The following is a 14224-nucleotide window of genomic DNA, read 5'->3' as shown; positions in this document are numbered from 1 at the left end:
TGAGTATTTAAGAAACAGGCAGATGAAGAGATGCCATCAAGAGGCTAGCTAACAGAGTGAAAAGAGAAGCAGCAGAAAAATTCTAAGAGACATAGAATCCAAGAGAAGAGATAATCTCTCTTGAAGTAGATCATAGTGAACAATAGCCAATCCAGTGAAGAAGTCAAATAAGGTAGAATTTTTTTATGAGCCACTTAGATTGACAACTGGGAGGTCCCTATGAACCTTACCGAGAACACATTCCTTGTAATTATGTAAGCCAAATATCGAAGATTGAATGGGACTAAGAAAATATAGTAAATGTAGATGACGCTCAGAAAGTTGAGTATGAAGGAAACTGAAGAGCGTAGTTTTGTGGAGAGGCAGTATTAAGGATTTTTTTTTTCCCTTGTAAGATGCAAAAAATCAGCATGTTTTTAAGGAAGAAGAAGTAGAGAAGAAGAGATTTATAGAGCAAAATTATGGAACAAAATATATCGAAAGTATTGGTAGAGAAATTCTTTTAGAATACTGGAAAACTTTGGGTATCTTTGAGATAAGAAGAGAAGATTGCTGAGTATGGGATGAAAAGGAGAGCTCTCATGGAATTTAGATACCATGACCTCTACTTTACCATGAGACACAGTCATCTGGGAGAGAGGAAGATGGCGTGGCTTAGTGGCTGGAGGATAATAGTGAATGTTTGACGTAGCCACTTCAGGAAATGGGTAAGTGAGCCAACTAGCTGAGGCTCAAAATCATAAATAATGCAACAAATTAGAAAGTACTGTTACACAATTTTCTTGGCAATCCAAAAGCAGATTGGAAAAAGCAGATGGTTGGGTTGATTCACATTCAGGGATTGGCAGAGGAGATGCAGTGTATTGAGGTCATGGAGTGGAAGGAATTGGAAATGCTAGTAAAAAAGTGGTTGAAACAACTGACCTCATAAACCAAGGGTGGAAAAAGCAAAATCAATGAAAAATTAACAGATGAAGGAAGTGATCGAGAAGACATGCTTCTAAAAATTTAGAAGGAGAATTATAAAAGAGAGTGAAAGATGTGGAAAGGTGAGAGAATGGTCGTTGTATGAGATCTCTGAGATAGAGTTATTATGAGTGATAAAATCTAGAATGTGGCCATGGGAATGTGCAGCTGCAGTGGAAGATGTCAAGGAATTTAAAAGCTAGTACCCCATTTGGATAATAAATGTAACCCAGAATGCTAAGCGGAGAAGGCAATGGCAACCGACTCCAGTACTCTTGCCTGGAAAATCCCATGGACTGAGGAGCCTGGTAGGCTGCTGTCTATGGGGTCGCATGGAGTCGGACACGACTGAAGTGACTTAGCAGCAGCAGCAGCAGCAGCAGCAGAATGATAAGACTCAGAACAGCAAAAAATACCCATGACCCTGAGCCCAAATCTTTAATCACTGTGAAAATGTGATATGAAGATCAGTAAAAGGCAGAGATGTGGATGGGAAGAGAATGATGTATCAAGAGGATGTCAGAGAAGGAGCAAAGAAGAATTATAGTTTGAAAACCATGAGAGAGCCAGGGAAATGTCAAGTCCATCTCCTGGTCTTGAGAATCACTGTCACTTACAGGGAAGTTCATGGTCAGGAGGACGTCAGGTTTCCATTATAGCAAAAAAGAAAAAAAATTTTTTTTAATATTGTTAGGGAAAAGTTAGAAATAGAGGAAAGTTTATTAGCAACAGAATGGTATTTTAGAAGATAAAGTGAGATCAGTAGGAGAAAAAGCAAGCTAAGTTGTATGGGATAGAGCACAAAAAAGAAGTGACTAGAGACGTTATATAAGGGAGATAGGATGCTGAGAGGTACTCAAGAGTTTCAGGGAGGTAAGAGAAGAAATATGAATGGAATTATGATGCTAAATTCTGACTGACTACTATTTGTGGGAGATGAAGCAAAAGAAGCTGAGAGAGAGATTAATACAACCAAAACACTAATTATGTCTAAATATTGTTTGGAAGACATAAAAGATGGTGACATATATACAATGAAAACACTAAATTTTGGCTTCATATTGTGTAGGAGAGATGAAGCAAAATGAAGATGATCTGAAAGGAATACCTCTTATTAGTATAGACTCTGCTTTAAAGTTTTAGAATTCAGACTTAAACATTTTGTCCAGGGAAAAAAGCATCTACTTACCTTCTTCAATCACAACTTTCTCCACATATTTATCGTTCAATATTGAAAATACATTGAGTGCTTGATTTACAGTGACCATAATTCTGTTCCAGTTCCCCTGTTGGCCCAGATTTCTCATTTGTTTGCTTATTATTTGTTGACATATAGTTCACATGTCATAAATTTACCACTTTCAAGTGTCTAATTCAATGATGTTTAGTGTATTCACAGGGTGGTACAGTATTACTGTATCATACAGTATTGCAATAAGGTTGAACGCCACCACTGTCTAATTCCAGAACATTTTCCTCACTCATCCTCACATCTTTGATTTCTATGGATTTTCCTATTCTGGACAGTAGCCCTAACTGGAATCATGCAATATTTGACCTTTCGCATGTGGCTTCTTTCATTCAGCATAACGTTTTGAAGGTTCATCCATGTCATAGCATGTGAAACTTAGTATCAAAATGTCATTCCTTTTTCTGACTAAATAATATTCCATTGTATGGAGATATGTTTTTGTTGATACATTTATCTAATTGGTAGACATTTGCATTGTTTCCTCTTTTTGGCTGTTATGAATTGTGGATAATGCTGCTATAAACATTGGAGTACAGTTTTTTTGTGTGAATGTATGTTTCAATTGTTTTGAATATATACCTAGGAGTGGAATTGCTGAATCATGTGACTCTATGTTTAATTCTTTGAAAAACTGACAAACTGTTTCCCAAAGCAGGTGCACTATTTTAAATTCCTACTGGCAGTGTATGGAGGTTCCAGTTTTTCCACTTTATCACCAACACCAGTTATTTTCCATTTAAAAAAAAATTATAGCCCTCCTAGTGCCTGTGAAGTGGTATGTCATAGTTCTGATTTGCATTTCCCTTATGACCATGTTAAACATATTTTCATGTGCTCAATCTCCCTTTGTATATCTTTTTTGGAGAGATGTCTGTTCAAATTATTTACCTATTTTTGACTAGGTTATTTGTCTTTTTGTTGTTGGTTATAAGAGCTCTTTATATATTCTGGATACTTGACCCTTACCACTAAATGATTATAAATATTTCCTGTATTTTATGAGCTATCTCTTTATTTTCCTGATAAGGAAATCTTTATCCTTGATTTCAAGATGTTCTTGGACAAGAAAACATTTAAATTTTTATGAGGTCCAGTTTATTTCTTTGGTTGCTTGTGCCCTAGGTGTCATATCTAAGAACGTGGCATATTTATAAATATATCCCTTATCCCTCTCAAAGTGTCACAGTAGACAATAAGTTATATGGACACTACTAATAACAGTCTCAGGGATAGGTAATTAGAAGTCCCTGGGATGAGTAAATACTCACTTATTTTATCCTTACTTCACCATAGCCAGTGTCATCATTTGGCATCTCTAAAGAAAATCTGCCAGCAGTTACAGTTGCCATTTTGTATACTTAGTCATCAAATATAGTACATTGATCACCTACCATGTGTCAAGCACCTGTCCAAAGGGGGAAAAATTACCCCTGGAAATTGCGAAGAGAAAACTTTTAAAAGTCCTTATTTTTTTTTGGTAAAAGTGATATAAACAAAAACAAATAATGAAAAGATCAAAAACCCTGTAAGTCTATTGCTCAAATACCATTATTTCACTTTTATGTATTCTCTTATCATCTTTGTTTATAAACACACCCATATTTTAGTGCAGTTAAGTGATAAAGGGATTTTATATTTTTCTTTTTTAAAACAATATTTTATCATAATACTTAAGAAAAAGATTTTTTTTTTTTAAATTTTGATCTCAAGGAGTGTAAGGAAGAGGAAGCAGACAAAAGGAGAAAATGTGTAAATCAATAAAATATTATTAAGATAAGCAAGTATGGCCTGTAAATGGATTTGTGCTCTGGTCTGTGAATGCCTGTAGGTTAGCAAATCGAGTTCGAGAGTATGTAATTCTATTCCATATTATTAACATTTCTCTTTTCTTTCTGATCTATGACTCTGGCTCCACTGATTATCTTAACTATATTATATGGTTAATTTAATTTCTAGCTATTGTTCATGCAAGTCAGTTAAATATTTGCATCTAAATAGGTTCTTAATTCTAAGTCTAAAGCTAAACAAGTTTGACATATAAACTAATTTTTATTAGAATTCCTTCAGCAATAATGTGTCCCAGAGGAATTAATAATAGATCTATCTTCATAAATGCAGTAACTGATAAGAATTTTCATATTTATTATATATAATTTTTCCTCATGAATTATAATTCAGCAAGAATACTATTATGTTTTGCCCTTTTACTGAGTAAATTCAATTTCTTGAGGTAGACAAATAATCTTTGATTATGAATTTTACAACGAATTATTTGAATTGTAATATCACATTATCTTGTGTGATTAATATTCCAATACATTTAATTTTTAAGTGGATGATCATCCATCATAAGTTTTTACATTCAGATGTCTGCAGTTGGTGAATAAAGTTCTGGTGGGATGCCTTATATGCTACTTATAAAGGATGCTGCTGCTGCTGAGTCGCTTCAGTCGTGTCTGACTCTGCACCATCCCATAGACGGCAGCCCACCAGGCTCCCCCGTCTCTGGGATTCTCCAGGCAAGAACACTGGAGTGGGTTGCCATTTCCTTCTCCAATGCATGAAAGTGAAAAGTGAAAGTGAAGTCGCTCAGTTGTGTCCGACTCAGCGACCCCATGGACCGCAGCCCACCAGGCTCCCCCGTCCATGGGATTTTCCAGGCAAGAGTACTGGAGTGGGTCGCCATTGCCTTCTCCGTATAAAGGATGAAACATTCCTAAATGAAAGCACTAAATTCCTTTCTTAAGTTGCCTGTCTGCAGGTAAACAGTGTACCTGCCTAAAGAGCTTGCAGCTGAAATTGAAGATTTGTGTACTATTCTTCAGTCCTGCCTCTGGCTTGACCTATCCTATTCCTTGGGCTTTGGCTCATATTTAGAAGTGAGCGGCTAATGTCATTAAATTTTGCTCCTTCACCTTGATATACTCCATGATTAATTTGGCTTATGATAGTGTTTCCTGTGGTTCCCCTCAGGAACTTTCTGGCAGGGAAAAATTTGACAGGCTGACCAAGGAGTCTTCTCATTCCTCTCAGCCCCGCTTTTATTGATTCCCAACAGACACCTCCTTCCCGCTTCCTGGAATCAGCTCTGGATCCCATCATCCAGAGCCTCCTCTCCCTGGCCACAGTGAGTTTGTTGCTGCTTGGTCCTCCCTCTTTCCACTGAAACCTTCTGGTCCTGCTGTTTACTTCTTCAGGGTCACAGTCTCCCTATCTTCCAAGGTGAAAACTCTATGAAAGAAGTAGCCAGAAGAGATCTCCAGGATTTTCTCTCCCATCTCAGGATACAGCATTCAACATGGACTTCCTAAAGCCTGTTTCCTTGTCTTTCTAATGAAAGCCAGAGGAATGACTCCTAACCATGAGATTTTATTTATTTATTCATTCATGGCCATGAGGCCTGTGGGATCTCAGTTCTCTGACCAAGAACGGAACCTGCGCCCTCACAGCTGTGGAACCGGCTGCCTTCCACAGCTGTGGAAGTGCAGAGTCCTAACCACTGATCCACCAGGGAAGTGCCTAACCGTGCGATTTTAAAGTCAGATATGAAGGAAAAGGGTATCATAGCAAACTACAGAACCATTTTAGGTCTTCATTCCTTGCCAGTTATGCCTCCCTACGAGGAGATAAATAGGAGATAGCAGTTTTCCCCCTCAAGTCCATGTGATTGACTGATACCAATCTCATACATAGAAGCTTATGTTTATATGGCCAGTGGTAAGAAAATTACTATGAATACAAATTTGATGTGCCATATGCATATGACTTTGCTTTGACATATGACAGTAACGGTTAAAAGAAAAGCAAATAAGTGAAAATAATTTCATGGAGGTAGCAGGATCCTATCTTTGTTTCTTTGAATTAAAAAAAAATAGTTGTATTTTCAAGGTGATGCTAATAATAAAATTTTAAAATAAATGTATGACTACATACCTGTAAAAGAAAGACTTGTGAAGGTGTTTAACATATCTTATACAGTTTTTAATATATGTGGTACTATATTAAATATAGTGGACAAGATAACAGACAAGGATTCAGAAGACCTGGTTTTAAAATCTTACTTATGGAATCTTGTTCCAAACATAGACAAATTACTTAGCTATCCTGGGGTTTGGTTTCTATTTCTGTTCACTGTGAAGGGATTTTTGAAAGAATAGCAATAGAATATTTGAATTTAAAAATTGGAGAGCTTAGAGATCCTGTAGTACAACATGGTTGTGTTCCAGAGGAGGGAATTGAGGCCCAAAGATACTAACTGACTTGCTTATAAAATATATGCTGGCAACGTTAGGACAAAACCATAAAGTTTATGCACATATAAAACACTATTTCTTAATCTGATCAGAGAATGAGAAGTTGAAAGAGATATTAAGGGTCCTAGTCAAGTATGAACATAATTTGCAGTCGATTCTTATGTAACAGCTGTGTAGTTGCAGATTTGCCTTTGCTCCATATTCCTGCTCAGAAATACCAACTCTGAATTTAACTGCTTCTTCCCAGATTACCGTTAATCCCTTGTGGCTCAGACAGCAGAGAATCTGTCAGCAATGCTGGAGACCCGGGGTTTGATCCCTGGGTAGGGAAGATTCCCTGGAGAAGGGAATGGCAACCCACTCCAGTATTCTTGCCTGGAGAATTTCATGGACAGAGGAGTCTGGCGGGCTATAGTCCAAGGGATTGCAAAGAGTCTGACATGACTGAGCGACTAACCCTTTCATTTTCACTTTCCAGGTTAGATGGTCTACTATTACCTACTTACCCTCATGGATCAAGGTCTATACTATGTTGTAAGTACTTCTTGGCTGAATATTTATAGTAGTAGATTCCCTACTGAAGAAAATCCTGTCTGTAGCCAAAAGTTCTTAATAGAAACTTAGTTCTAAAAGCAGTCACAGATTACAGCAAGCTCAGCAGTACATTGACAAATGATGCTTGATAGACCAAAAAGTAGAAAGCTGTATCACAAAAGGCCAGCAGATCTTTTGTTGGAGTGGGAGGTGTCAGTGTCATTTTAAGGCTTCAGATCACACTGAAATTGACAGAGTGGAAGCTGTGCCCAACCCATGAGTTTTGTGACATGAGCTTGCCACATGTATACTCCAGTCTCCTTGATGGCTTCATAAATATTGAGGAAACTCTGCTCCCAGGAACACTAGTTCTAAAAGATATTAGTATGCGTTCCTTTAAAATACACACACACACACACACACACATTATATTCCATTGCCAAATAAGAGTGGGAAACACTGCTTGAAATGCAGTCTACTAATATGCCTAATGACTAAGAAACAGCTATAAAATGTTAACATATAGGTTTTCTCAAATTTATTTAAGAATGCCTTTTTTAAAGGAACAATTGTTGACATCTTGAGGAGTACAATCTAGAGCAGGAGTGTAGAGCTTCATGGGTACACAAGAGTCCCATTGTTTGGGTAGTACTGTTCTACTATCATTGAATTTTATACTCTAAGGGATAGAAGCAATCTTAAAGGGTATCTATCATTTCCAGTTTTCCAAATGTATAGTGGTTGGAACCTAGAGTTATAGCAGATGGGTTTGAATAATAAAGCAAGATATCACGTAGCTGGTCAAATGGGTAATTACAGGTTTACTTCTTCATTTTTACATGCACCATTAATCACCAACAATTCTACTTCTAAGAATGCTTCCTTTATTGTGGGGGAAATTATTCCTTTACAGAAAACAAGAAAATGTAGTATGATGCATTTTAGGATAAGTATAGAGTAAAGGGGCTTCCCTGGTGGCTCAGAGGGTAAAGCGTCTGTCTGCATGTAGGAGACCCAGATTCCATCCCTGGGTTGGGGAGATCCACTGGAGAAGGAAATAGCAACCCACTCCAGTACCCTTGCCTGGAAAATTCCATGGATGGAGGAGCCTGGTAAGCTACAGTCCATGGGGCTGCAAAGAGTCACACATGACTGAGCAACTTCACTTCATAAAGTAAAGAGAAAGTATATAGAAGTCTCCCTTCCTTCAGCAGGTAACTGATGAATGCCTTCCGTGTGCCCAGCAGGAACACCCAGTAAGTTGACCAGCTGGAGTAAGTTGGGAGTAGAGAGGTAAGGTAAGTGCCCCAAAATGCTGGCTATCATTTGACAATGGGCAACATGCCAGTTATTTCTATTATATTTTGAATCCTCAGTACACCTCAGAGAGGGAGATGTTGCTCTCATTTGAAAGGGAGGAAACTGAGATATGAAGAAGTTTTCCCTAGGTCAAGCCTACTAAGTGGTAGAATTAGGCTATGAACACGTTACCAGATTCCAAAGCTATATGCTACAAGCTTCATCTTTATTGTGACTTAAAAATCTCAGCTTGAGATTGAACAAAGTATAATAGTATTTAGTTGAGAGGTGAAACATTTCCGTTTGGTTAAAACGAAACTCGTTTTTCAGAATTCTGTCCTTGCTGTTGTCTCTCTTTTTCTCTTTCATTGTATTAGCTGTCCGCTCCATGCAGCAAAGTTCTGAATCTAGAGCTCTCATTCTGACCCCTCTCCTATGCTGTAGTCCTTTCTCCATTTCTCCACTGTCACCTCAAATGTGGCGTATTAATAATTAAACTTATTACTTTCTCCGCCTAATTTAATTTTCTTAGTCACTTGGGCTCAAAGTTTGGACCCATCTTTGAATCTTTGGTAAAATTAGTTGTTGGACTCAACGGTACTGTTATGTATCCCTTCCAGCTCTAAAATTCTAGTGTTGTTATTCTTGTACCAGATAGTCAAAATGAATCACTTTCTCTGCTTTGGCCCAAGAATAAATAATTTTATGCTCAAACTGTTTTCCAGGATTATTTCTATATCTAACGGAGCATATTCTATTCATCCATTCTTATGCATTCTCAAAGTCCATTTTAAATGCCATATTTCTTTTTTTTTTTTTTGAAGATAGATAGCTGCCATTTAATGAACACATACTATGTGCCAAGCACTTGATATATTTTCGCTTATTTTATTTTTAGCTGTGCAGCACATGGGATCTTAGTTTCTCGAACAGGGATTGAACCCAAACCCAAGCATTGGAAGCACAGAGTCCCAACCACTGGAGTGCCAGAGAAGTTCCTAAGTGCCATCTTTCTTTGAGCCTCCCAATTGTACTTCACAGTATTTGCTCTCTCCTTCAGGATCTAGAATATCTTCGTACCTTTCTCAGCATAGTTTACAGTACCCCCCACACACACACGTGTGTGTGTGTGTGTGTGTGTGTGTGTGTGTGTGTGTATCAAGTGGGAAAAAGAGGATGCCTGGAGGGATGCTTGGTGAGGGATGGAGCCTGAACAGGGTGGGGAGGGCTCGACGACTGGGATGAGGATAGGGTTTGGGAGAACGGGTAAGGAAAGAGAAAGAGGGGCGTGCGGTGGCTAATTTAGGGGTTTCACACCTTAGTGGGGTGAGGGCAGCATCCTCCAAAGGAAGAGATGGCAGCAATGGTGATTACTTAAATACAGGATAGGTGTTCAAACAATAAATATCTGAAAAATAGGATCCAGAATGTTCTCTGTAGTAAAGAGTTACAAATGTGGAAGGGAGGATAAACTATGAATAGAATAAACTATATGATGCTAGATTGGAGGTATTACTGTGAAATACAGGTTTTCAATATATGTTGTTAAAAAAGAAATACAGCTGTAAATGTATATGTAAGTACACATACACAGATGTACTGTATGTGTGTGTTAAGGTACAAATATTCCCTAGCTGGAAAGCCTAAGACAGCCTGAATGGTGATACCCCAGTAATAGTGAGCATGCCTAGTGTTGCCCACTTCTCCTCCTGCCTGAAGTCTTTCCCAGCATCAGGGTCTTTTCCAATCAATCAGTCAATTCTTTGCATTAGGTGGCCAAAGTATTGGAGCTTCAGCTTCAGCATCAGTCTTTCCAATGAATGTTCAGGGTTTTTTGCTTTAGGATTGACTAGTTTGATCTCCTTGCAGTCCAAGGCTCTCAAGGGTCTTCTCCAGCACCACAATTTGAAGCATCAGTTCAGCGCTCAGCTTTCTTAATGGTTCAACTCTCACATCCCTGCATGACTACTGGAAAAACCATAGCTTTGACTATATGGGTCTTTATCAGCAAAATGATGTCTCTGCTTTTTAATATGCTGTCTAGGATTGTCATTGGAAGGACTGATGCTGAAGCTGAAGCTCCCAGGCGGCCCTAGTGATAAAGAGCCCACCTGCCAATGTTGGAGAGGTGCTGGTTAGATCGCTGGGTTGGGAAGATCCCTTGGAGGAGGAAATGGCAACCCACTTCTTGCCTGGAGAATCCCATGGATAGAGGAGCCTGGCGGGCTATAGTCAATAGGGTCGCAAAGAGTTGGCCATTAATGAAGTGACTTAGCAAGCAGGCATGTGCTTATTAGGAAGACATCTATTTAACCTTCCCTGGTGGTTCAGACAGGAAAGCTTCTGCCTACAATGCGGGAGACCCGAGTTCAATCCCTGGCACAGGAAGATCCTCTGGCGAAGGGAATGGCAACCCACTCCAGTACTCTTGCCTGGGAAATCCCGTGGACAGAGGAGCGTAGTAGGCTATAGCCCATGTGGTTGCAAAGAGTCAGACACGACTGAGCGACTTCAAAGTATTTAGGGACAATGTGGCACCCTCTCAGTAACTTAGATCTCAAATGGTTCGGGAAGGAAAAATGTTCTCTACACTAGAAGAACTTTTGTACGTTTGCGCTTATTTCAAAATAAAAATTGTAAAATCAGATTCAAAATGCTGAGTATACTAGAAAAACTCAATTGACTTGGGGGCCAAGAGGTTTTTATCTCAATTTCTCCCGTGGCTGGGGTGTGTGACCTTAGCCAGGCCCCAGAGTTTCGGGCTGTAAGACTACAAAGCTCTCTAAGGGTCCTTTCCATGTCTACACCCACCCACGTACACTTCCTGCCTGAATTTCTTCAGGCTCTAGTCGTGTTCAGATGCCCGAAGGCTGTCCCCAAGGATTCTGGCTGGCGTTGGAAACAAACAAAAATGGGTGTGGCCAAGCTCTCCAGACTGCAAAGCTGCTGCCCTGGCTTCAACTTGGGCCGCAGTCTCCTTCATCGCTCTTTCGGCGGTGGAGCACTCACGCCTGCCAGAGTGGGCGCTCGATAGCTCGGCGGCCGGCTGGCGGGGCCTCGGATCGGCGGTGCGGTGCGGGGCGGGCTCCCAATCGCTGGCTCCCGCCGCACTCCAGGCTCCGAGCTTTCCGGCCCCGCCCCGCGCGAGCCCCTCCCGCCCCGCTGTCTCGCAGTCGCCGCCGCCGGCGAGTCCCGGTGCTACCCTGCCGCACTGTGTAGCCGATAGAGTGGCTGGGCTGGGACGGGCGCTGAGTCGTGAGGGGACGCCGCGGGTGAGCAGTCGGGAATCCCAGGAGTGAAGGCGGCTCTGGGCGCGAGGGGGCGGTGTCCGGGCTGCCTGCCGGCGGGGAAGAAACACACCCCGGGGGCCTGCACCGTGAGTTGAGCTGCTTGGGGGTGCGCGGGGTGGTCGCGGCAGCCAAGAGGTGGAGGAAGTTGGGACCCCGGGAGCAGGAACAGGTCGAAGGATTAGGTGTCCTGGTCGAAGGGGCCGGAGCCCGCCGAGGAGGGGATCTACAGGGGCGCGGGGACGGCCGAATTGCCAGTGCAGTCGGTCCTTCTTCCTGGGCTCTGGGAAAGTGTGTTTCACCCGAGCACAACAGGTAGGCGTGGACTCTGGCCTCGCAGGCTGGAGCCCCCGGGCGTGCGAAGAAGGTCGGAAGGTCGGAGCCCGCCTAGCCGGCGCGCCGCTCCCCGGATCCGCCCTAGCGGCGCCCGCAACGTCGGGGGTTGGCTCGGAGCGGGGCCCCAACCCGGGCTTCGGGCGAGGTTCTCCGGACGCCCGCGAGCAACCCTAGAGGCGGGTTTCCTGAAGCAGTAGAGACTGGATACTGGATAGTCTTTCGCAAAGAAAGCGAGCCTTTGCTGGGCTAGCTTTTGCTTAGTACAAGGAAACATTTCTTAACCCTGCTCTCGGTCAGCACAGCGTCATTGCAAGGGATTGTAAAGTCTTTGGAAACTTTTAAGAAGCGCTTTATGATACTAGTCACAGTAATGCATACCTCTGGCAAGATGATTTTCATAACAGTCAAGTCAAATAATGTCTGTCAGATGATTTGAGCTCTTTTATGAAAGGTCATAATTATACATTCTTTTTCCGTGCAGTCATTTATTCAGCAAATATTCAGCGCCTTTTATGTTCAGGCTGAGCGCCCTTAAGGACCTTAGAGAGTAGAAAAGACGTTAAAAGGAGGGAAAAGGGGGACCCGTAAGTATGGTTCAGAACTTTGTCAGAGAAAATACTCTGAAGAGATTAAAGTGGAAAGAAAGCAGAAGTGTCCTTGAAGCTGGGCATTAGGCGGATGGGGAAAGGAGAATTGTCCTGTTTCGCAAACATTTTAGAAAGTATGTCTTTAAGAAAATGATTTTAGATCAGTATTGAAGCCGATGGTTATCTTACATTTTAAACACCATGGATTTTTTTTTTTTCCCTTTAATGAAATGGGTAGCAGGCAGGGTTTATAACATAAGAATAGGGACAGTTGGAAAAAGTAGTTATTTATATAGAGAGCTTTAGTGCTACAAGCCTCCTGAATTGACAACAGACCTGAATTTTAGCTTAAGCGCCTCCACTACTGTTATGGATGTTAGCTTACTTTTCTCTTCTTTTCGTCTTTATATCTTTATGACTTTAGTAACAGAAAATACATAGCCAAACTAAAATTTTGAAAAATTGCCCAAATAATACATTCTCTAAGAAGAAAAATTTAAAAATTTTTGTCTTTAGGCAATGCACATATCTTCCTTTCTTCAGCTTTATTTCAAAAAGAGGACTGAGACAGTTTATAATCTTAAGACTTCACTGAATCTTCTTTCATTAACTATCCATAGTATAGTTAATGGGTTTGAACAGCCCTTAAGTGGGATCTTAGTCCTCTCACGTAAAAGCATTTCTGCATTTTAAGGAGAGTGCCAAAACTGGGAAACTGTTATTAAATTTCATTTAAGAAAAGAATTAACTGAGGCCTGAGGAATTAGTAGAGATTTGTTTGTATCATTTAATTGAATCTTTTGTCTAGTTGTAGTATTAAATTCGTTGAAATTACACTAGGGGTCAGTAATTGGCAGGCAGATCCAGCCTGCTGCCAGTTGTTATAAAGTTGTACTGGAACATAACCACACTCTTTTATCTATTTATAGCTGTTAATGTGTTGTTTATGAGTAGTTGTGATAGAGACTGTGTGGTCCATATAGCCTAAAGTATTTACTCTCTGGTCTTTTACAGGAAAGAATTGCTGACACTGGACTAGAACTCTACAAACTCTTAGTCACTGTATCTTTTGTGAGAGGAAGTAGGTTAAGTTCAGTTTTTATTATTTTTCTTACTTTTTTAGTTGTGTCAGGTGGACTACTGCATCCTATAAATGCTTCTGGATCCTAGATGTGTAATGTTGGGAAAAGGTCATGGCTTTTCAGTCATAATTACCTAGTAAGTTTTAATTTCAGCATTTCTCGCCTTTTGGAAGGCTAGAGAAAGGGAAGGATTTTTGTGTTTCTAACAACTTTATAACTTCTACTTTTAATTTGGATCTGGTGTGGACTTTTTTAATTTAGTAAGCTCTTTTTAAGGTATTTCTGTTTTTCACAAATAACAGTTATTTTTACTTGAACATTTTTTTTTTTACTATGAATCTAGTGACATTGATTCAAAGACTAGACAGAAAATTATTCACAGTGTAACAGCATGAAGTCAAAGATATATCTACAGTAAGACCCAATGGGAAATTGGAACCCTTGAAACAGACACGCAGCAGATTGAAATTGGAGCATATTGTTCTGAATCATGTTTGAACTTCTTTTTTTTAATAGTAACAACTTAAAAAATAAGTATTTCTAGAAAAGAAACATAATATAGTCATAAGCTAAACTAAGTCACTTCAGTCGTGTCTGACTCTGTGCGACCCCATAGATGGCAGCCCAC

General features: G+C 40.3%; 1 protein-coding gene across 12 annotated transcripts in view; it reads left to right on the top strand.

The window, feature by feature from the left end:
- Positions 1-11425: 11425 nt before the first annotated feature.
- HEATR5A (HEAT repeat containing 5A) overlaps positions 11426-14224 on the top strand; it is a 98178-nt gene continuing 95379 nt past the window's right edge. For 7 of the 12 annotated variants that reach the window (XM_019983492.2, XM_019983488.2, XM_019983491.2 and 4 more), the window contains exons 1-2: positions 11426-11680; positions 13529-13595. The gene's annotated coding sequence lies outside the window, so the exon portion shown is untranslated. Of the gene's footprint in view, positions 11681-13528; positions 13596-13618; positions 13733-14224 lie in introns of those variants that run through there. The other 5 variants (XM_019983493.2, XM_019983484.2, XM_019983485.2 and 2 more) reach the window with 5 other exon arrangements.

Source organism: Bos indicus, chromosome 21, assembly GCF_029378745.1.
Source record: "Bos indicus isolate NIAB-ARS_2022 breed Sahiwal x Tharparkar chromosome 21, NIAB-ARS_B.indTharparkar_mat_pri_1.0, whole genome shotgun sequence".
Taxonomy (NCBI): Eukaryota; Metazoa; Chordata; class Mammalia; order Artiodactyla; family Bovidae; genus Bos; species Bos indicus.
The sequence above is the reverse complement of the archived record's forward strand: the minus strand, read 5'-3'. Positions and strand labels throughout refer to the sequence as shown.